The sequence below is a fragment of the Teleopsis dalmanni genome, chromosome X (genome assembly GCF_002237135.1).
Source record: "Teleopsis dalmanni isolate 2A chromosome X, ASM223713v2, whole genome shotgun sequence".
Lineage (NCBI taxonomy): Eukaryota > Metazoa > Arthropoda > Insecta > Diptera > Diopsidae > Teleopsis > Teleopsis dalmanni.
Window position 1 is genome coordinate 15,385,700 of NC_051848.1, and position 22,302 is coordinate 15,408,001.

At 34.4% G+C, this 22,302-nt stretch overlaps 1 protein-coding gene across 3 annotated transcripts in view; it reads left to right on the forward strand.

Annotated features, from left to right (window-relative positions):
- The first annotated feature begins 3,282 nt into the window (after nucleotides 1-3,282).
- LOC119662479 (CUGBP Elav-like family member 2) overlaps nucleotides 3,283-22,302 on the forward strand; it is a 270,546-nt gene continuing 251,526 nt past the window's right edge. For all 3 annotated transcript variants that reach the window (XM_038072105.1, XM_038072106.1, XM_038072107.1), the window contains exon 1: nucleotides 3,283-3,620. The gene's annotated coding sequence lies outside the window, so the exon portion shown is untranslated. The remainder of the gene's footprint in view (nucleotides 3,621-22,302) is intronic.

Here is a 22,302-nt window from a genome sequence, read left to right on the forward strand (position 1 = left end):
GTCGGTGTAGGAGCAACTGACCGGCAAGCATACACACACACACACACAGATGTCAAAAACTAAAGAAACCACACACACAAACCCACATTAAACTATCAACTAAAGCAGCAAGCTGCTGCTGAGAGTAGTGAGCTAAGCAATTCTAACACACTTCAAGTTGAATTGTTGTTATTGTTATTGTTGTTGTTGTTGTTGTTGTTGTTGACAATGATGAGTACCACTGCGTTGATAATGAAGTTGTCAGCGTTAACGACAACAGCGCAAATAGAATTTCAGAAATTGTCAAAGCATCTTGTGTAAAAGAATTAAAACTTGACAAAAGTATGGTACATACGTATAGCGTTTGCAGAGTATATGAAAGGAATAATTATGAGTGTCAATAAACGGCAACAACAACAACTGCGGCAGTAATAGTAGAAGCAGCGCAGTCGCTTCGCTGTTATTTGTAAGGGCAGTGAATGGGATACGTCATGATCAAGTAATGGTAATGGTAGGGTTTTTTGAGCATTTACATTTGCATACATTTTGTATGCAGCTTGTGTAAGCTTTTCGCTAACGTATGCCACTGTATTGCGTTGCTTGGAAGAAATTTTAACTAAAGAGCTACTCTGCATCAGTTGCTGTTGCTGCAATTGTTGTTGTCGGTGCTGTTGGCGATAAGCTGCATTATACGTAAGCAGCTATCGCCAATTTATTTCATTTACGATTGATTAACATTATTTGTATTAACATTTTCTGTAATTAACATTTTTCCTGTTAAACGTTCATTTAAAAAAGAAGAAAATTATAATAAAGACTTTATCTTATTACTGTATAAAACCCTTTTTGAATAAAAATGGCCACTAATTTATCTATGTACTTCATTTATCAATGTTACTTAGTTCATATCATTATGTTGAAGCTGCTTTGAGCTAGTGTACTTAAGCACTTTTACTCTTTTCTAACTCGAGGTTTTTTCAAAACCCCTCTTTACACCTTGCAGAGACTTTTTAATAAGGCACATACGATTTTAATATTTATTGGTTAGTAAATCCCTAAAAGAAGAAAGCACGTATATCCATTACCTTTTTCTTAATTTCAATTAACATTAATTAACATTAACACGTTTCCAATTAATAATTATGACTAAAAATAAATATTCGCTATAAATTTGCAAACATATTTTTAAATTCACTCTTCTTCACTCCTTTGAAAAACGCTTTGGCTCTTTGGAGGCGTTTCCATCAAGGAAATGACTAGCTCAGATCTATGTGCTCACTTTAGTTAAGGAATATTACTTGCAATATTAAATGAAAAAACCTATTGTTAGTCAATATGACTAGTTGTTGTCAATTTAAACGTTGCTCTTTCTTCAAACATAATACAAACAATAAAAATTTTAGGTGAAAATTGAGACATTTCTTAAAGTTATCAATATTACAATGTATAGAGTAAAGGCTCACTGTCTAATAAAAAATCATATAAGGAAATTTTAACTTTCCCGTAATACTAATCTAACTTTAATTTTAATCTAACTTTAAAGTGTAGTTTCCGCTTTTTTAGATATTTTAGATGGTTTTACTTTCAGTTTTTATATATATTTAACTAACATTATTTATTATCCACTGATTATTAAATGATCTATTTTCACTAGAATAGGACTTTATTGAGACAATTTATTGAGGCCTTAACTAAATGTCAGGGGGGAGAATAAAGTGAAAATACAAGGTAAAGTGTAGTTGGTAAATGCGATCATTGTCGCTGTTCTCTTGAATTTGATATACTCCTGAGAGATATAACCAGTATATTTTTATATTTTCATATCTCTTTTTGATTTTGTGATTTTGTGGTGCTTTTAATTTAGTTTCTTCTTTATTTTGCTTTTGCTTTTGCTTTTGCTTTGTAAAGAAACACCACAAATTTTACTTTATGATTTGCAATTTCTGCTGTTGACAAAATAACCTTTTTCTTGCGTGAATGTGAAGCTAATATCGTAGTATCGTATCGTAGTATTTAATTGTTTCTGGTTTCTTTTACAGACCTCTGGTGGAGGTCTTGATAGGAATTATAAAAGAAGAAAAAAAAAATTATTACTTGCAAGTGGTCTCTGACTATTGTTCCTCCCAACAGCAATAAGTTTCTTACAGAGAAATTACAATGTGAATAAATTATTTTAATTAAAAGCTGCTTTTAATGAAGAATTAATTTTCTTAAAATTTTTATTTGCACTATTTTTTTTGTAGTTTCCTTTTAAGTGTATTGTTCTCTTTTTGGTACTTTGCCAAGTGCTCGACGCTTTTTACCTGCCTTTTTTAACGATGTTTTTTTTTGCCATAAATTTTTTTCGCAGTCTTACTTTGGCTTTTCTTCGTTGCCATTTTTTTCAAAGGGTTTTTTTATATTCTTGTTGTTGTAATATTTTTCTTTTTTTTTTTTTTTATACCTTAAATTTATTTATTATAGTTTGTTGTTATTTTATTAAATTTTTTTCTTAGTTTTGCTTCTTCTTCTGCTTCTTTCATGCAACAAAGTAATTTGCCCAAATGACTTTCTTGGCTCGACTTGCCGCAGCAGCGCCTCAACAGCAGATGCACTACTTTGTGAAATATGCACTCCTCCCCTTTCACTTCGATGCCATATAATGTATTATGTAATCTGTGCATGTGTACGTAACGCATACTTTCTTTTCGATTGACAATTTCAACTTCAATTTCAATGAAATTGTTTTTGTGTCGATCGCAAGCATTTCACATTACAAATGTTGCCGCTGCGGTTGCTGCTGCTGCCAAATGCCTGGCAGAAGTTCTATGCTCTAATGTATCGCTTATATTGTAGGTTAAGTGCTAGAGGCGAGCATATAAATAACGCCTGTGATGCAAAAAAGCACTTGCGATAGATTATTTCTGTGGATTTCGTGCGTTTAGAAGAAGACGTCTTGCTCAATGGAATAAAGTAGAGGACGATTAATGCCAAAAGGACAAGAATTATGTGATCAAGCCTCAGTAGCACTTTTAATGAATTTTCTTTCTTTTTAATTATTCATTAATTTAATTAATTTTAATTAATTATTCCATTATAATTTTATAATTATTCGTTCTATTATTAATTAATATGAAAACATTCGCTTTTATTTATATTATATTATATTTATTTTATATTTCCGGTTTTGTATTTCATTGAAAAAAACTTGTTTTTGGAGTGACAGTCGTGGAGAATGAAGTAATCAAGAATTTCTCCAAATTTCTGTTTTTTAAATAGCCGGAAATGTATATTTTCATTGAATTCATTTCCATATTTCATCTGGTAAAAAATGTTTCTTTAGGCCACTCAAATAGAAAATTTTAAATTCTAAATTTTGCGTGTTGTGATATTTGGAGTGTTAAAAAATTGACATAATTTGCAACCGTACGTCTTTCGGATCAATCCTCATGAGTGTTTAAAGCTAAAAAAGTCAAAAAACAAAAAAAAACATCTGAAGGAGTACGAAGTTATTGCAGCGAACCCATTACGCAAAAACACCGAAATATCGCAAAAACCAATTTAAGAATCGACCAATTTGTAAAAAATAGGGAAGAATAATTTACAATATACCCCAAAGAAACGTCACCATCTCAAACCTATAATGATAAATTAAAATAGTGGTAAGTGTAAGATTAAATTTAAAAAAACAGTTCTCTTAATACTACATTTTTTAATGGAAACATTATAGTAAGTGTTACCATCATCGTCATCACGGTATCAACATACTCGGTGACCCATTGCACTCTGCGCGAAGTGATTTCGCAGATATATCAAGTATTGTCAGTTGAAAAATAAGACTTTGGCAATTCTCTTCCTCATTCAAAATAATAGAATAACTAAAATTTTTATTTATTTTATGCTTCATTTTACAATGACATTTTAAGACAAATATGTTTCAAGGAGTTGTTAAGACTTCCAGTTTCCTCTAGTGCCCCATACATTGAACATAGTTTATTTCGTTTATCATAACATCATAATATCATAATTTATCATAATAATATAATATATTGCATAAATTTGGTTAAGACAATTTAGAGACACTGCTAATTTCGTTTCATCGAGGTTTCTGGTACAGATATTGCATTGCTGTAATACAAACCAGTCGTCCTTTATGTCACGACTGTGCCATTGCATCATCCTTTTCCTAGTACCAACATGAGAAGGTTGCAGAAAATTCTTAGAAAACTGTTTAAAACTGTTTGTGAACACAGCAAATACACTGAGTCAGCAGCGCTGTTTCTACAGTTTTAGTCCTTCAATTGCGACTGCAGGCCCATCTCAAATGTACCCCAGTGAATTCACTTCTAGTGCTGTTGGCAACCATGACGATAGCGTGGGTATTGTTGATAATGTGGCTTTCAGCAATATTTTCCGTCAGTGTTGCTGCAACTGTAGCTAGTGTTGTCATTGCTTTGATACTATTGCAGATAATATTAATTCGAATTATATTATTGGTGGTGTATATCGATTAGTTGCTTCCAATGCGTTTGTGAGCGATTTGTTCATAGTGCAGCAGCTGACTGAAACAGTTCCTTAACGGAACATCTTATAGCCATCAAAGGAAGCTGAATTTGCACTCGTTCAGGATATGAAACAACGGTCGAAACCCTTAAAGTACATGTCTTTGTATGTATGTAGTTGATTATTTGTCGAAAGATTATTGGTCCATTGTGGTGTGTCGTGCTAGTTTGACTTGGTACATCCTGTCTCATTTTGTCTCTGCTTGTCTTATGCTGTCTTTAATTGTCAATTGTTGTCTGTCTAACCGTTTGTCGTTTGCCTTAGATGTATGTGCTGCCGTTGAACTGTCAAAGAGCATGAGCTCAGCTATTGATGCAATTGAAATCTGCTTGATGTCATTTAATTGCAATTCTAAGGAAATTTTCCTTTTGATACCTATTTTTTAGTTCCAGCAATTTTTGTTTTACTTGTGCTTTAGTATAATTCAGATATACCGACCGCAATCAATGGCTGCTAGGTGATGTATCAGGAACTCAGAATATGAGCCCTGCGGTGTATTTATTCTTGTACATCCGGGAGTGTTATATAAGAAGATGTAAGATATAAGATGTAAATCATCTCTAATTTTTCTAACACTTGTTATATTTATTTCTTTTTGAATAAAGAAAATTCTTTCTTTCCCTTTGTCGAATTGTAAACTATTTGTTGTTACTTGCTTTGTATTCTATGCATCTTTTACTTGGTTACCTAACCAAAAATAGTTGCAAGTGCAATATTCCGTCTCAATGACCTAGCTGGGCTTATAAACCTAGCTAAAAAATAAATAAATAAAGAATAATAGGACAGACGACCGTACCAAGGCAGGCGCTCTTCTCCCTAACATTCACTTCTCACATATAGGCGTTCCACTTGCTACTGTTAAACTGGTAATTTAACAAAATTACCTGAACATAGTTTGATGAACCTAATTGTCAGATATCTAAGTAGAAGACGGTGTCTGGCATGCTAGGATGGCATGCTATGAGACTCGGTCTACTCTCTAATGACTTTTGTCAAGGTTGTGACTCTAAGGATGAGGAGGAGACTGTGCTCCATCTTATGTGTTAGTGCCCTTCTTTACCTAGATGAAGAACAAAAATCTTCGGATCCCCTTTTCTTACCAAACTGACCGAGATGCTAGCTCTCAAAGTTTATAGAACTGGCAGTTTGGTTTTCCTTTACCTGATGGGGGACACGTCACCTTTTTCGGCGTTGGCTGTATACTGATTTAAATCTATATAAGTACCAATGCTATTCCTGTGGTATCATAATGAACTATAGAGCTCAAGTCTGCTTTTTGGAAACAAGGCCAGTCTGCTTTTGTTATACCAGGCGATACTTGTTTACCAATTTCTTTCAATTGGTTTGACCAAAATGTTTGGTTATATTTTTGATTTTTGAAATTCATATCACAAAATTGTCTGTTAGAGCATTTTATTTATCCGCTTCTCGGTTTTAATTTATTTGCTTACTTATATCAAAACGATAATAGTTCTGATATTGCATTATTATTGTTATTATTATTTGTATGTGAATCAGCGTATAATGTACAAGTGACCTACGCGTCCAATGACACTAACACAATACCATATCAGCCAACAAGTCGGCATGTTTCACTAGGGGTTAGCTCACACTATTCACCTTCTCATTTTAGTCCATTTCATCGCTTCGTTCAATTTCTGGCTAATGTTTGTCTTGAGATTCGGAAGCAATGCTCATCTAAATATTTATTGTGCATTAGTATTTTAGGTTATTTTTATTACCAGCCGACCTGCGGTGTTGTCTGCACATGTATCCCTTTCAGTATGATGAACTCCTTGTCTTCGCTTTGCTGCTTCTTGCTGCACTTCTGTTTAACTCCGACCAAATCTTCATTTGTTCCTCTATGTGCCTCCAGTGCACATTTCGCTTTAATGTTGCACTTTGTTCTCTGATTTCTCAGTAGGCCGCTGAAAAATCCATTTCCTTATTTTTTTCCAGTTTTTGCATTTCGAGCGGTCTATGTGATGCGGATTTAGAGAATAAAATTAATATCAAATAAAATCGGATACACAGAATGTTGAATAAAAATGTTTTTCAAACGAAGTCGCCTTTTTGTTAAACTTTTTATTAAATACAGAATTATTTAGTTGATGGCCAGAAAAAGCAGACTGGACCTTAATGCTATACGCATATGTAATTATCGAAAGCAATTGGAAACGCCCTGAAGAGATTATGTATTGTTCGGAAGAGTAAGAAAGTAGTGTATACAAAAATAATAGCTATAATAATAATAATAATAAGTAATGGCAACATCACAACGAAATTATAAGAATTTAATAAAACCAATAAAGGAGAAGTGAGATTATATTTATACGAGGGCACTAACAAAAGTTTTGTTATTTCGTTATAAAAATTTTAATCTTTATAATTTTTTATGTTTACAAAATAAATTTTCCTCAAAATTTCATTTGGTTTGACGTTTTAATAGGAGAGCCGACACTCTTCTGGAGTAATACACTTCAATTAATGAATAACCCAATTATTAAGCATCGGTTTGAATTGACTGTTTTAGTATCTATCGACTCAAAACGGGTGCATCGAAGTAGAAATTTAAGCATTGGAAAACAAAAATTAGAAGACGTGAGTTGGGTCATATCTGGGCAATACGGTGGCTGTTCGATAAAATTTGTTGTCACTTGCCAATTGACAATTCGACTTAAGAATGTGTGTTCGAAATTGATTTGATCTTTTCTGTTCTTAGCGACTAACATGCAGGTGTTTCTTCTTTGTTCCTTTTGTTAAAGACATCACTAAATGGTTATTAACATGTTTGATGGAGAGGTGGCTGTCAATTTGATAATTAAGTAGGTATTACGTGCCTAATAAGCAAGTTCGCCAACTATACTGTTTCCTTGTACACCTCTTATGACCGGGTACCTAGTATATCCGACGCTTCTTTCAGAGTCATTGATGAGTCATCGATTGGCTTGCGTTGGTGTACATTTCTCTGATAAGTGCCGTGGGTCGCTATTGCGTTTATGCATGTATAACATAGTTTATTTTTTCGTTTACTCCAGTGTGTTCAGAAAGGGTCCCAATGGCACTAAGATTATAAGCCAGTTCAGTAATAAGTTGATAAAGGTTTTTAAAACTAGTGGGTTATTCACATTATATTGTATATATGGAAATGTATTTTTCTATTAAAAAGTAATATGCAAAAATTTTGACTACGATATGAGTGTCATAATTTATTATTTGAGTGTTTGAATTCTTGGGATGACGATATAGCTATTTGTGAAACCAAGTATATTCAATTATACTATTATCAGTTATTTAACAAGTTAATTCTAAAAGGAGTTTTGTGCATACTTATCAACAACTACAAACAGATATTGTATTTAAGTTCGTCGATTCACTTACAGATGCCCAATATCTTGCGTACATACAAATCTCCAATGGAATTAAATGGGTGTCCTTAAATGATATTCTCTAAGCTTTAAGCGCAATGCAATTCAAGCAACGTAGAATGTAATTATTACCAGAAACGATACAAAGGATTATAATATATCAATTAATTCTTAAAATCTGACTATCTGAAAAGAGTACTAACATAATTAATTGCGTTCTCAACTTGGCCAGTGATGCGCTCACCAATAAATTGAATTCTGCACGTTAAGTAAGCAAAATGTGTAATTTTTCACGTTTGAATAATTGTTTCGATTCGATAATTTGTGCAGGATGAGATGACGTTCACACGCACACGCATACATATATACATACATACATACATACATACATATATACATGCATAGATATCAGTGTTGCAATGCATGTGCATTATCCTTTGTTCTTTAAATTCATTATTGTTATTGCTGTTGTTGTTGTTGTTGTTGCTGTTGTTTTTGTTGTTGCTGTTGTTACAATTATTATTATTTGTTGTTAGCTGACAACCTCTTTAATTACACTTAGGCTTTGTGCAAATCCGTCACTAATTGAGGAAGTGCATTTGCCCGTATAAATTACACAAACGCAACAGCAACAGTAACGGCAAAAGCACAGTCACAGTCAGAGGCACAGGAACGGTTGCCGCCGCCGCCGCTACCGCCACTACCGCCGCCATAACAAATAATTAATAATAACAGCAAGGAATTATGGAAAAATGCAAGGACAACACACAATACACAATACACAATACACAGAACACACAAATGTGGAAATGAATATGAATTCAATATTGTTGCCGATTATTGTTACAGAATGTGTCATGCACAAAATCATCATTCCTGCATTTCGCTTGGCGTAATGGATTTCCATGCATTCGAAATTCGAAATTCGATAGCGGACCGAAACGAGTCATTCACAAAGATTCACGTAACTTCATTAAAAGGAATTACAACGAATTTAATACGCTTGCTTCCCGGCATCAGTGTTGCCATAGAAAATTTTACAATAATAATAATAATCAGAATAATCAAAAAGATAAAAATAATAATAATGATTATAAAAATAACAACAGCAACAACAACAACACCACCAGCCACTCCAACGACAGTACCTCAAATAGTAGTTTGTCATTATGTTGCGTATATTTATATTTTAATATTCATGGAAATAATACCCAGAAAAAATGCACACAAAGGCGGTATCGGCAGCGGCAGCGGTAGCGGCAGCAATAGCCGTGCACAATGAAAAGGATGTGCAAGGATATTATTACATCGTAGCTTTGTGAGCTGCTCCTCACAGATATTAAAAAGAAATATCAGCAAAAAAAAAATTTATCAGTCATTGAAGTCAGAAAAAATGTTTCAAGCCAAGAAAAACATTAAAAATCAAACCAAAAATAATGCAAAAAGAATTCACCACCAAAACACGTAATAAAAAAAAAAAATCAAATCTAAGAAAAATGAGAAAATGACGATGCACTTGAGTTGTCATTTCCGTTTCCCGTTACATGTGTGCAGCAGCAAATTTACTTTTTCCTCAATGCCAACTCTTACTTTACTCCTTTCACATTTCCTTTTTTTTGTAGTTTTGTAGTAGTTTTTTTTTTTTTGTAACAATTTTCGATATACATATGTATATCTTTAGCAATCTTTAGCAGATTTAACTTTTACTACTACTTCCGCTCCTTTCGCAACTTTCGTCCCTTCTGCGTCTGCAGCCTTTGCTGCCTTTGCTGCCTTTGCTGCCTTTGGTGTAGTGTTGAGAAGTGTTGGAAATGATGCAAGTTTTCTACGTGTTGGAAACTCTTTACAATATTCAAGCGAGTTTCTTATTGTGTTATGTTGTTGTTGTTGTTGTTGTTGTTATTTGTTTGTTGGTGTATGCATCTGTTTAGAAAATAGAAAATAGCAAGCACATTTACCCACACACACACATGCACTTGCTTCTTTAAACACTTATTTACTTATCCTGTTATAGGTTCATTGAAAGGATGCGAAGATATGGAAGCAATTAAAATACTCTTAAAATGATTTGTCCATATGACAAGTGAAAAAAAGTTTTATACGCATATGTTTAGCTGTATATCGTATATATATGTTATGTACGAGGGTAGGCACTAAAGTATTATGTTCAGTGAAAATGATTGATATTTTTAGTTGTTTGATTTTTGTACTCACTTTCACTCACTCACATCATTTTTTAATTAAAAGTGACAATATTTTTTATCGTCCCCATGCCATGCCAAACCTCTGTGAGATTTAGCACAATCGCTCCTAACGCTGTTGTCCTTTTAAGGAAGTTAATTAGAATTTTTCATGTTGTTTTCATTCCTCTGACTTGTTGTGAGGAGAAAAGTTCAGTTAAATACTTTATGAAAAACGCACGACACTCTCCTCGCTTTCGATACCATAAATTGTAAAAGCTTTTGAATAGTGTACGTACGCATTCACGGATATATAAATCCAAGGAAACTGTAGTTAATTAGTGCAGAAGTCACAAAAGGTATACGAGGATTCAATTGAATTTCGCACAAACACACACCAGTCCTCCATGTGCCAGTATATAACTGTTTCATTCGGTTTGTTTACTTATTTATCTCATATTTTCTTATTTTAACTTAACTTATTTTTAACTTTTGAGGATATTTACTTATACTTTCATAGGTCTTCCGTTTATAATTTTTATATATATTATATTTTCCTTTTTTTTCTTTTTGAAGTTTTTACTTTAGCAATTTGATGCTAATTGGAAACTTTTTAAAAACATGGATGATGGATTGCGAATTGTATGAGAAGTTTCTTTTAAATTGCGTGGAGTAAACAAAGGCCAAGCCATTTTGTAGGTAGCAATTAAGGAACAATTATAAAAACCAACTTTGTGAATAAAAATGTTAAAACACAATACTTTAAAAAATACGCGATTGAAAGTGCTTTGAGTGTCTGAGATAGTGCAGCCACAGAAAAGCTGAAGTGCAACTCACTTAAATGTTAAGTCCTTCATTAAGCGGTATAAGATGCCACTGATAGTCGAGCCACAGAAAAGCTGTAGTGCAACTCACTTAAATGTTAAGTCCTTCATTAAGCGGTATAAGATGCCATTGATAGTCGAGCCACAGAAAAGCTGTAGTGCAACTCACTTAAATGTTAAATCCTTCATTAATCTGTATAAGATGCCATTGTTTTTCGCGTAATTTGCATAATTGATGTGCAACGGCACCGATATTAGTAATAACTATGGTATAATTTTAGGTTTTATAGATAAATCATTGATGCTGCATCATTGCCCATTTATTTTTTCTCTTTCAACACTTTGATTGTGGCCATTGACTGTACGCAGCATTCACTCATTTCATCATTCAAAGGATACGTTGGAAAATTCCTTGCATTTTACTTGTCTAATAACGTAATTGACAGCTGCTATTCCTGCTACTCCTGCTGTTGCTGTTACTTTCACTGCTATTGTGCTACGCTTGCGATATAGCAAATGCTATTGCTGTTGCTGTTGCTGTTGCTGTCAGTTTGCTGCAAGTTGTCAACTGCTTTCGTATAGAGTTAACTGCTGCTACTCTTGAGGCTATCACAAATTGCTGCATCATCTTTTTTTGCTGGCTGACTTAATTGCATGTCCCATGTCCGAGCTTGTTTGTAGCTCGGCACATGAATTTACTCCGTTCATTATTTTAATTTCATTTTTATTGTGTCGTTGGCAGTATTTAACAGTTTTCAATATGCGATGATGCGATGTACTACCAAATATGTTTACTCTCATTCCCCTTCATCTGACATTGTTGTGCAGTACTCGTACGAGTGTCTGTGCTTTTGTGCTTATCATTGCGCTTCTGCTTATGCTCTGCCGTTTTGTGTTGCATTGTGCTGCATTGTGTTGTGTCATTTGTCTTAATTTACCAGCTCTTGCACATTCGACACTCTTTGGGTGTCATGTTAAGTAATTTAACTAATTACTTCTACATGCAAGCAGACAAATTTGTGTTATAATTTCATATTTTATACCCGAAATGCTATACCTAAACAAGTATATTCAATTGTATATGAACCATTTGGGTTACATATAGTGCGGGGTTACTTCTATACTTTATACCTAAAAATGTGATATTTTTGGCATAACTTTGAAAGAAGAAAACTTTTAAATTTAAGTAGATATTCCAGACCTTTTAAGAATGAAAAATGGTGAGCTAAACTATAAACTACAAACGTCTTATGTTTGTTGAATTACATTTGTTTATTGCTGTGGATTAGCAACAGTACCTATTAGTGAAATTGAAGAGTGAAATTACAATCACTCACTAAACGCGGAGTGGAGCAATGGAAAACAGTGTCGTACTTATGCTATTATTCAAGTATTTTTAATTCGACAGTTTCGATATTCCGAAGCTATACAACCAACAAATATTTTTAGAGACCATTGATGATGAATACCCATTTGGTAATATTCGCAACATGTGGTTATGTGGTTAATTATTTAAAACTAAAATATTCATACATTTCCTAATTATATTCGTTGAGTAACTGCACTATGAAAGACACAATCACCATTTATTATACAACCTAAAAAAATTAATTAACGAAACCAAACCTATGTATGAGGTGATATTGCTGGAATTAACCTCCTAAAGTGTACATTAATGGCATTTCTTTAGACGAAAATATGAAAAAATATTTCTGTAATACTATAGCAGATGTTTTCCTCCTGGAAGTTTCTCTTAAAGCTTCTGTTAGACTGCTATGACACTCTGTAACAGCTGGCAAGGAAAAAGTAAAGTGATGCTTTGTTGGGTGCTTGGTCACATAGGAATCAATGGTAATGAGTCTGTGGACATTCTAGTTAGGTCAGTATCTGCCATTTAAATCTGTGCACCGGAGCCATATTATGGATTATGTTGGTCTACAACTAGGTCTCTGATTGATAAATGGTTTTCAGCCGAGAGAAGTCGCTATTGGCACGACATTTTAGGTAACCGTCAGGCTAAAGAGCTGGTTCTTCCCTACAGTTACTGAAAGATATCCTTCTTCAGCAGAACAAAGTTGACGTGGCTAATGGGATATTAAAACGAGTCACCATGGATTACGTTATCAACTTAACAAAATGGATCTGTTCAAAGATATAGATTGTCGATTCTGCTTAGAAGCAGACGAGACTTCCAGTCGCATTCTTTGTGACTGCCCAGTCTTGATCCGGGCCAAGAGGTCACTGGGTCGAGAACTACTCTCCCCTTCTGACATTAGAAGGTCCTTAACGGCTGATATTCTGGTTTTCATTCGGAAGGTGGAATGTCTTCTATTCGGTTAAGGTCAGTTGTAGTGCAAAAGATCAACTATGGTCGCTCTGTTGGAAGCTGGTACACTGTTTATTTCTGTATTATTCTATAGCAGACATACGAGAAGCATAAAGAATATTCCGCAGCAATGAAAATGCTTCGTTGTGTTGCATTTCATCATACAGGGAACACATAGTCTTAACAATTTTCTTTAAATCCCAGAAATATTACACTCTACTTTAACATTTAATATAGTATATGGTATTTTCGTTCTAAAATGTCGCGATGAAGGAATTTATAATAGTCATCATGTTGAAGTGAGCATTTAAGCAATTTAAATAATTATTTTTAAATAAGCAAAGTGTAAAGGACTAAAATCAATTACAATGGAGTGAGCAATACATTGTGTAAATATTTTAATTCCATGAACTCGACTGTTTGTACTAAACTTCTTGGAATGCTGTTCAGTACGCCTGAAATACTGGCGGCTAAAAATGTCAACACAAAATAAAATAGAAATCATCAAGAAAAAGTCATCAGGATGTGGCCAAAGCAAGAGCTTTGCAAAGCATAATGAAAACAGTGAAACAATGAAGTACAACAATCAGACTGGAAGTTAAGCGCATGGAAGCGTAAGCGAAAGTAATCAGAAACGCATAAAAACGTTTCCTAATACAGTCGGGGAATTTGACTTGGCGTCAAGTTCATGGGCGTACTAGGGCGTGACTTAACAGTACCGCGTATACTGAAGTGTAGTACGCTCACAGATCAAAGCAACGTGAAAGTAAGGACAAGTCACATCCAATTATTTCTACCACACTAATGCAATATTTCTCGCTTCCCCACCATTGTGCCAACAAAGTTCTGTAACATCCTGCCAATGAGCACACATATGTGCCCAAGGGGAGAGTGGAAAGCAACAGTGACAAATTAGTTTAAAAAAGTACACAATAGCACATGAAAGTCAACTACTGGAGTTGAGTAGGACTGCAAGGGGAGGGGGAAGGGTAAATCAAATATATCTGCGTGTGTTTGTATCAAAAGTTGTGTAAGTGTCGCGACGCATAATTTTCTCACTGCAGTTTGATAGTTCTGTGCCTGCCATTTAATTCTTTGAAAAGTTTTCGCTTACCTTTCTTTGTTTTTGATTTACCATCGTTTCTACAGTTTCCCCACCTTTTCCTGGCTTATTTTGAGTTTCTTCTGCGACTTCAATTTGCAGACTCGTAAATCTCTGAAGCCTCAATCGTTTCACAAATGAAAATTTTTTGAAGTTTCAGCGCAAATATTAGGCATATGCCACACTTGCACACTCAGATATTCTTCAAGAGCGGCAATCAACCAGTGGAACACTGGCAACACTCATTTTAGTCGGACGATGTGGACACGGCAGCTGACGTGCGATGTACCACGGGGCGTATGAGTGTTCACTTCCGTCATTGCTATTGCTTTAAATGGACTCACTGATGCGAGTATGGCCTGCGGCTTACAGTAGAAATGGCAAGCGGTTTTTAAAGATATTAATTGTATATTTCGCATTTGAAGACTACCTGGCAAGAAAGCTTTTCTTAATCAACAAATACGTCTTAACACTGATGATGATATTGTTGTATTCAAAATAGAGTCTTTGGGTTTATGTTACACTAATACAGAGTATCAGATATATTAATAAGAGAGCAAATATGCTATATAAAATAAATTCATTTGCGAGCTCGAGGACTCGTTTAAAGAAATTGTTGGTATCAACTATATTAAATCACAGGGATTATTACTTTTAGTTTATAATATATAATATTTAGTATGTGATTGGATTATTAATGATAAATTAATGATTGCCAGATAGAAAATAGAATATTGCAATTTTGAAGTAGTATATAGAAGACCTTTTATAAACCACCTTTTCAAAATTCTATCGCCAATCTGCAAGTCAGGCCTTGAATTCAAACATAGTAACTTTTTACTTAATAAAACAAAGCGATGGAAGTGTAACCACCTTAAATGAACGTCACTACGTTTCTCTAATCTGGGTTCCCGGTCATCGGAATATAAAAGAAAACGATAGCCTATGAATTGGCAAGAAAAATATCTGACAAGCTAGAAACTCTTGCATAACCGATGCTCACACCTTTTTATATATATAGTGGATTATATATGAATTAATCTTACAACTTGTGAAACCAGTAGAACACTATGACTTGGTAATGATGTCAGACAAACATTATCGGTAATTAACCGAAGTAAAAAAAATAACTCTAGGCTGACGACAGAAATCATCAGGTTTTGGTATATTCAAAAGCAAGTAGTTCGGATGAAAATCCATCAAAATTATTGCAAAAAAGAATTTCATATTTTTTCCATTCATACCCTTCTCTCTGGAGGTAGAGAATAGCTATTCTAGATGAGTTGTTGTTTCGTAAGCCTGCGGTAATAATTATCAACGAACTTAAGAGGTTCTTAAACTGCACACGTTGTGTACTTTGCAAATAACCGCACAATCAGTTGGTAGGGAGGATATGGCAGTAAGACGAGTTGAGAGCGGTTGTAAGACTTATGAAGAGATATCACCTCAACCAAACAATCAACCATATCACGCTATTCCCTCAAACAAAAATCAGTTCAATCTTTCGAAAAATACTCAGTGTTGAAGATTTTCTTAATTTCTCGGTTTGGCCAGCTAGTCCAACAAGTTTGCGAAATTTTAGATGAGATTTGAATAGATCAATGCAAGAGCAGTAAAAAACCTTTTCCATCAGTAAACGCTGTTGAAATAAATATAAATCGTAGCGTTTTAGCATCAAATGGAAAGAAGATCGCGGCGTACGAACATAGGTCTTAATAACAAGACTAAAGACTCATACACTTCATCAAAATCAGAGTAAGAGAAAAACGTGTATACTGTGTTTGTAGTAGGATTGTAAGGTTATCAATTACGAAGTACCACAGGTAAGCCAAATTATTTGGGCAAGAAATTAGTAAAGATAAAGATAGTAAAGATGTTTTGAGAAAGGTGATAAAAATTAACATGAATACGCCTGATTACACACCCATTGAATGATCTTGTGAAAATTAGGATATCAAAATTGATTCATTTAATCCGCCATCTACTCTGGATGTTCTGTTATCTGTTGAATTGTTTTGGTGGCGTAAGATTGACTCAATCGTCGCAGTTTTTGTAGTCAACTTTTTCAATGATTTATATTATAGGATGGCAAGTCCTTAACTAAACACGTGACATCTTGAAGGATAGTTTTAGTTAATTTATGTTACTGAGATATAATTGCGATATGAATTACTTTTTAGAATTTATTTCATTTAAAATTGAAAAATGGTATTTCTAAAGTCTGAGTTAAGTTTGTTATTATTTTTTAGAAAAAAAAAGTTTTTTCTGTTTAGTGGTAATATCGTCAGTGCTATTATGATTTTAATGCTAAACGTAGCAAGTCTAGTAATGTGGTTATATAATAATTTTTTTATATAGCTAAGGATATTTTTCCTTCTATTAGGTATTCATAACTATACACTTATAAGTAAATTTATGTTGACACCAAGTTTTTTTATTACTCTGAAGAGTGAACTCCAAAACAAGACTAATAGAAACCAAAAAGCATATAAAATTGCTTGCCACAAGGAAGCTACGTCTACTAATGATACTAGAAATCGTGACTATGGTGATGCTCCTAAACTTACACCATAATTCAAGCCACAAACTTTCCCCAATGCTGCAACATAACGAAAATTCAAATTCAAAAAAAAATTAAAAAAAAATTAAAAAAAAAATTAAAAAGAATATAAAATGAAAATAGGAAAATTAGAAAAGAAAAGTAGCAGAGTTAATTTCTAGACCTTTGCAATCTTAAAAACGTCATTCAAAACTTTCGAATCCACTCAGACGAATTATAACCCAAACGTGGCAGTAGAAGCATTTACAGCAGCGATTTGCCTTCGTATTTGCTGTTTCCGCATTCGTATGTGGCTAACCGCAACGAACTCAACAACTAGAAATTGTGTAATGCACGCAAACACAAATACACAAATACACAATTACACAAAAATGCACAAATGAACAATGGTTTGAGCACACACCATATACCATAGTAGCTTTAGTGCTGTCGTACAGCACATTGTGCAGCTTATTTTAGTGTTTTGCCTTCGTAGTCATCGGCATTGGCATCGGCATGGGCATGGGTATCGTCGTCGTCATCGTCATCGTAGTCATTGTAGTCATCGTTGTCACAGCTGTCGTTGTTATTGTTGTTGCTGTTGTTGCTGTTGTTGTTGTTTTTGTGTTGTGAATATTCGTGTTGAAGTGAAATTTCTCGCCCAAAAGCATTTGTGGCCTTTGAACCCCATTAAGAATGCGCGACGACTGTGAACTTGATGCACTCAGCGGCGCCTGCGAGCCACTGCGACAAATGTCACTTTCGCAAGAACGCGAACATAGAACAGTGTAACGCATCCTCTGCGTTCTCATGTCCTATTTGTCCTCTTTGTATGCGAAAACTTTTCCTATTTGCGAGCAAGTAAAATGTGTACAAAAAGGCAAGGAAGTAGGGAACATAAAAATACTAGAGAGCACAAAAAGAAAAATAATAATAATGGAAGCTAAAACGAAAGCAAAATCAAATAGAAGCCAAAAACAACAGGAAAACCAATGCTATTGAGTGTGTACAGATATGCAAGGATATGCGTTCACCATACGATGTGCTTTTGTTCTGCAGTCAAATAATCAAACAATCTGCCGTTGTTGCACCTACTCAACTACAAACAATACACAACATATATGGAAACAATTTAAATAGGTCATACACACAATTGATATGAGCTACATTGTTTGTCTACGTTGGAATTGTGACCTCATGTGACCAATTGTGTATATTGCAAAACACTCTTTTTTCGAGGTATTGTATTTGTCTAAGGTCATTTCGTAGCAAATACAGTTCGTATCGAAGAGTACATCTCTTTCAGAAAATCTGTCGCTTCCCGTAGAGGATTATTAGGGTACCATCAGTTTACGTGCTTACTATATCATTAATACGGTACAATCATTTGTTACGTGCGATTCGCAATCACTGAAACTTTTACTATTAGTATTATACTATACAAATATATATATATATATATATATATATTATAAACGGAACAAATAATGTTCTCTGTCCGAGAACAGAGTCTGACCTCAGAGTGCGATAGATCTGTATTCTTGATATATTCATTAGGTATCGAGTATGTTAATGATAATTATATTAATTGACTGTAAACCATTCTATTAAGTGTAGATATAATGTATCTTATTTTGCCCGTCAGCTGCATTTGCATATAATGGGGAGATGTAATAAGAGATGTAACTTAAATCTGAGCTTTTAATCATTAAATGTACAGCACCCTTTATCAATACTGCTCTTGTTTGAGACGTTTCCAGTTAGAGTCTACATACAAGCGATAATTACTTTTCCAAATCACATTTCCCAACTAAAAGTACAATATTGTAGAATAACTGTCGATAGCCAAAAGTGGTACAGCTCACCCTCTATGATATGATCATCCTCTATGGCCAGTAGTAGGAATAATAGGGCTTCATTAAAATATTTAATAAAGTAAAATCCAGTCAAGGGAGCGGTTAAAAACAAACCAAACATTTCTGAGCTTTAAAAAAAGCTTAGCTTTGATTATCGTAGACCAATAAATAGTAGTATTCTATTTGTAGAACTGTAGACTTATATACAAGTTTATAGATCGGACTTTTGTACCATTTAGCAGTAATGATAAATGCGCAGGCACAGGTTATCTTACTGTGTCGATATCTAGTCAACATGTTTTCCAAATTTGATAGAACTGAGTTTAGTGCGGAACCACTGTCATTATGTCGCTATGTCATTGTGTCATTGTGGCACTGTGTCATTGCGATCATTGCGTTATTGTCATTGTATCACTATGTCATTGTGATCATTGTGTCACAGTGTCATCGTGTTATTGTATCATTGTATCATTGTCATTGTCAAGATGTTTAAGATTACTCAACAGAATATTTTTTTATGCATTTAGTTTTTGTAAACTAGATCAATCGGATTGGTTAATTATGCAGTTCTTAATGGGGGATACTACCCCCATTAGTGTTTGTTTCCATAAAACTAATGTGCCCTTACTAGAATGCAGGTTGGATACCAACATCAGTGCATATATAAATGAAACAACTTTTAACCCATTCATCGGGGTTTTTCTAAGGTATTTTCATAGCTGTCTGCTAACGCTACTGCTTTGATGTTCTCGTTGTTTTAGTTGTATCTGTTTTAGTATTGCATATTGTAAACGATGCTATGCTATCAGCATAACGGTGTCGCCAACACCAACACCCACACCAGCTGGCCTCTTATTGATGTTGAAAGGCCTTTATATGTGAGCTGACTACGCTTAGTGCTGTTCAAACAATTTGTATGGATATTTGTGTGCGATTGTATTACTTCATATTTAGATACACTGCTCCTGATGCTCCCGATGCTGCAGCTGCTGTTGTTGGCGTTGTTGGTGTTGTTGGTGTTGTTGTTATCTTTATGTTGCAATACAGTCGCTGCTCTTGGTTTCGTTATTATTGTTGCAATTTTTATTGTTTTCTGTTCACTGCTCCATGCTTTTAAACATTTCTTTTATGTTTGTTTTTCAGTTTCCTTATATGCTCTCAGTTATTCCTTAGGCTACCAATTTGCGGAAATGTCCTGTTGCAATGCGTATTCAAATCCTTGTTCGTTCCTGCTAACAAAACTAACTGTTTTTCTATTCAAACTATAGTCAAATGTGCATTTCGAGTTTTTTCCCAAGTTTTCATTCCACAATAGAAGAGAATTCTGTGAATCAGGTTTTAATTGACCATATTAAAACTACGAAATTAAAATAGCACAAATGTTTCGATGCTTCAAAACATCCCAACCAATTGGAAACGATAGCATACGTAAGATATTTTATATGTTATTTTTATGAAATGAAATCATTTGCAAATCTTTTTAATTTTAAGTCAAATTAAATTGTATTTAACTGTTCCACACAGTAATTCGCAATAGAACAGACAGGGTGTTTTCTGAGAACAATCCATTAAGTTTGGTTTGTGTGAAAATGGGCCGCACGATATGTTCTATTCATTATAATCACAATTCTACCACTTAGTCTATTCACATGTACTTTTTAGACACCCCTATTACGCGCTAATGCTATTAGTTTCTCTGTTTATCGTTCTTCTCCATGTACTTTTTAACCGTCTACGATTCCTTCTACCTTGTGGATTCCATTCTAATGCTAATGTGCAGTTTTACTAATTCAGCCATATTTTCGCTCATTATCTGCTTCTCAATCGGCTGCTGATTATAGTTTCCCATAGCCGCTTATTATTAAGAACTGGCGAAGGCATCTGTTAACGAATAGATCTGGCATCTGTCTGCAGTTTTTGTGAGATCGCGGCCGCAACTAACCACTCTTCAGATCCATATAACAACACACTTTTGACGCAGGCATCGAATATCGCAATTTAAGTTTTTAAATGCAAGATTGTTGAACTCCAAATGTTTTTGAGAGCAGTATCCAACGAGATTAGTATCCAATTAAAAAATCCTTAATATTTCAATCCTTAAAATTTCATATAACTTAAGATGTTTGTAGTATTTTTTGAGAATATTTCGTATTTCGTATTTCAATAACAATTTTCAATTCAATTGCGAGCATTTTTGCTGAAAATTTGTTCGGTAGCCTTCGGTGTCCTCTGAAGCGCACTCCATACTGCTTTTTTGGACGAAAACTCTAAACTTTGCGCTTCTATTTTAAAGTGCACGATTCGAACAACAGAAAGCTTTTCCCTCAAATATTTATAACACCCATAAATATTTTGGAAGTCAATTCTCACATTTAATCAAAATTCTGGCATATTCTTCCGCGCTGCGAGTATTTCTTAGCAGAACCGAATTTTCAAAGTTTCTACGAGCGAAACTATTTCAACTCGAAGCATTGCTAGCCAAAAACTGGTGTTCTGGGATTTCGCATATCATATTTTTCGCTTTCTGGAGTTTGGTGCACTTTGTCTTTTGGAATTGTTGTGTCATCGAGTTTGATTTGGTGCTCCCCGTTGCATTTTGTTGCGCAGCTTTGCACATTTAACATTTCTTTGTGCTAATGTGACGTATTTGAATTACGCAGAAATATCGCTTTTCAGTGCAGAAGTGCAGAACGTGCAACCTCACGGATTTGTTGCATTACTTTTGGCTTTTGTCGTCGTCAGTTGGTGGAGCGCTTTAATGCTCTAGTGTGTCATTTCATAGTGCGATACAACACAGCAACACAACAACACAACAACACAACACCAGAAGAGTTTGCCAGCTCAAAAACTTGACTTTGTGAACCTAGCAGTTCTCTGCATATGGTTTCTCTACAGAAAACGAGTCATTTTTATCGTGCTCATGACTCTGTTGCAAACTTATGAACCTTTTTAATTTTCAGCGTACTTGACTTGAATGACAGAGGTTAATATATTACTTATTAGATTAAATATTTCTTTTTCCCCCTGAAAATCCGTTTCTCTTCCCTTTATTTTCGTGGATAACGCGACATTCCTGCTCATACTAGTTGTTTCTTTGTCAACTGCTATAGTCCATCATATCTTCTGCTTTCACATATTAATTCTTCCAGATCCAATTGCAAAGCACTGGAGGAGTTGAATTGCAAACTTATTGGCTGTTTGGAGCGATTGCACCTTTTCAAAGTGTTCAAGTGTATATTTTATAGTATTTAAATCTACGCTAATCTACAGCGAGGTAAGATCCTGTCGATATTCGACAAAAACAAGAAAGTGCCATGCACCCTTATAAATTTCAAAATTCTAGAATTTAGTTAAACGGAAAACAGCATTTGCATATTTAGTTATCACAAAATCATCCTTTTTCCCTTATCAGCAGTCGTTGTGTGAAGTCTTGTTTGGAGCATAATACCCTGATCATTTTACCCTGATGTGACAGTGGTTTGCCTTAATCTTGATTATGTCAATTCTCTTGTTAATTGGTAGAACGGTAGAGATCAAATACTTCACTCCATTGCAGATCGCAACCCTGACTCGGAATTTGTACTCT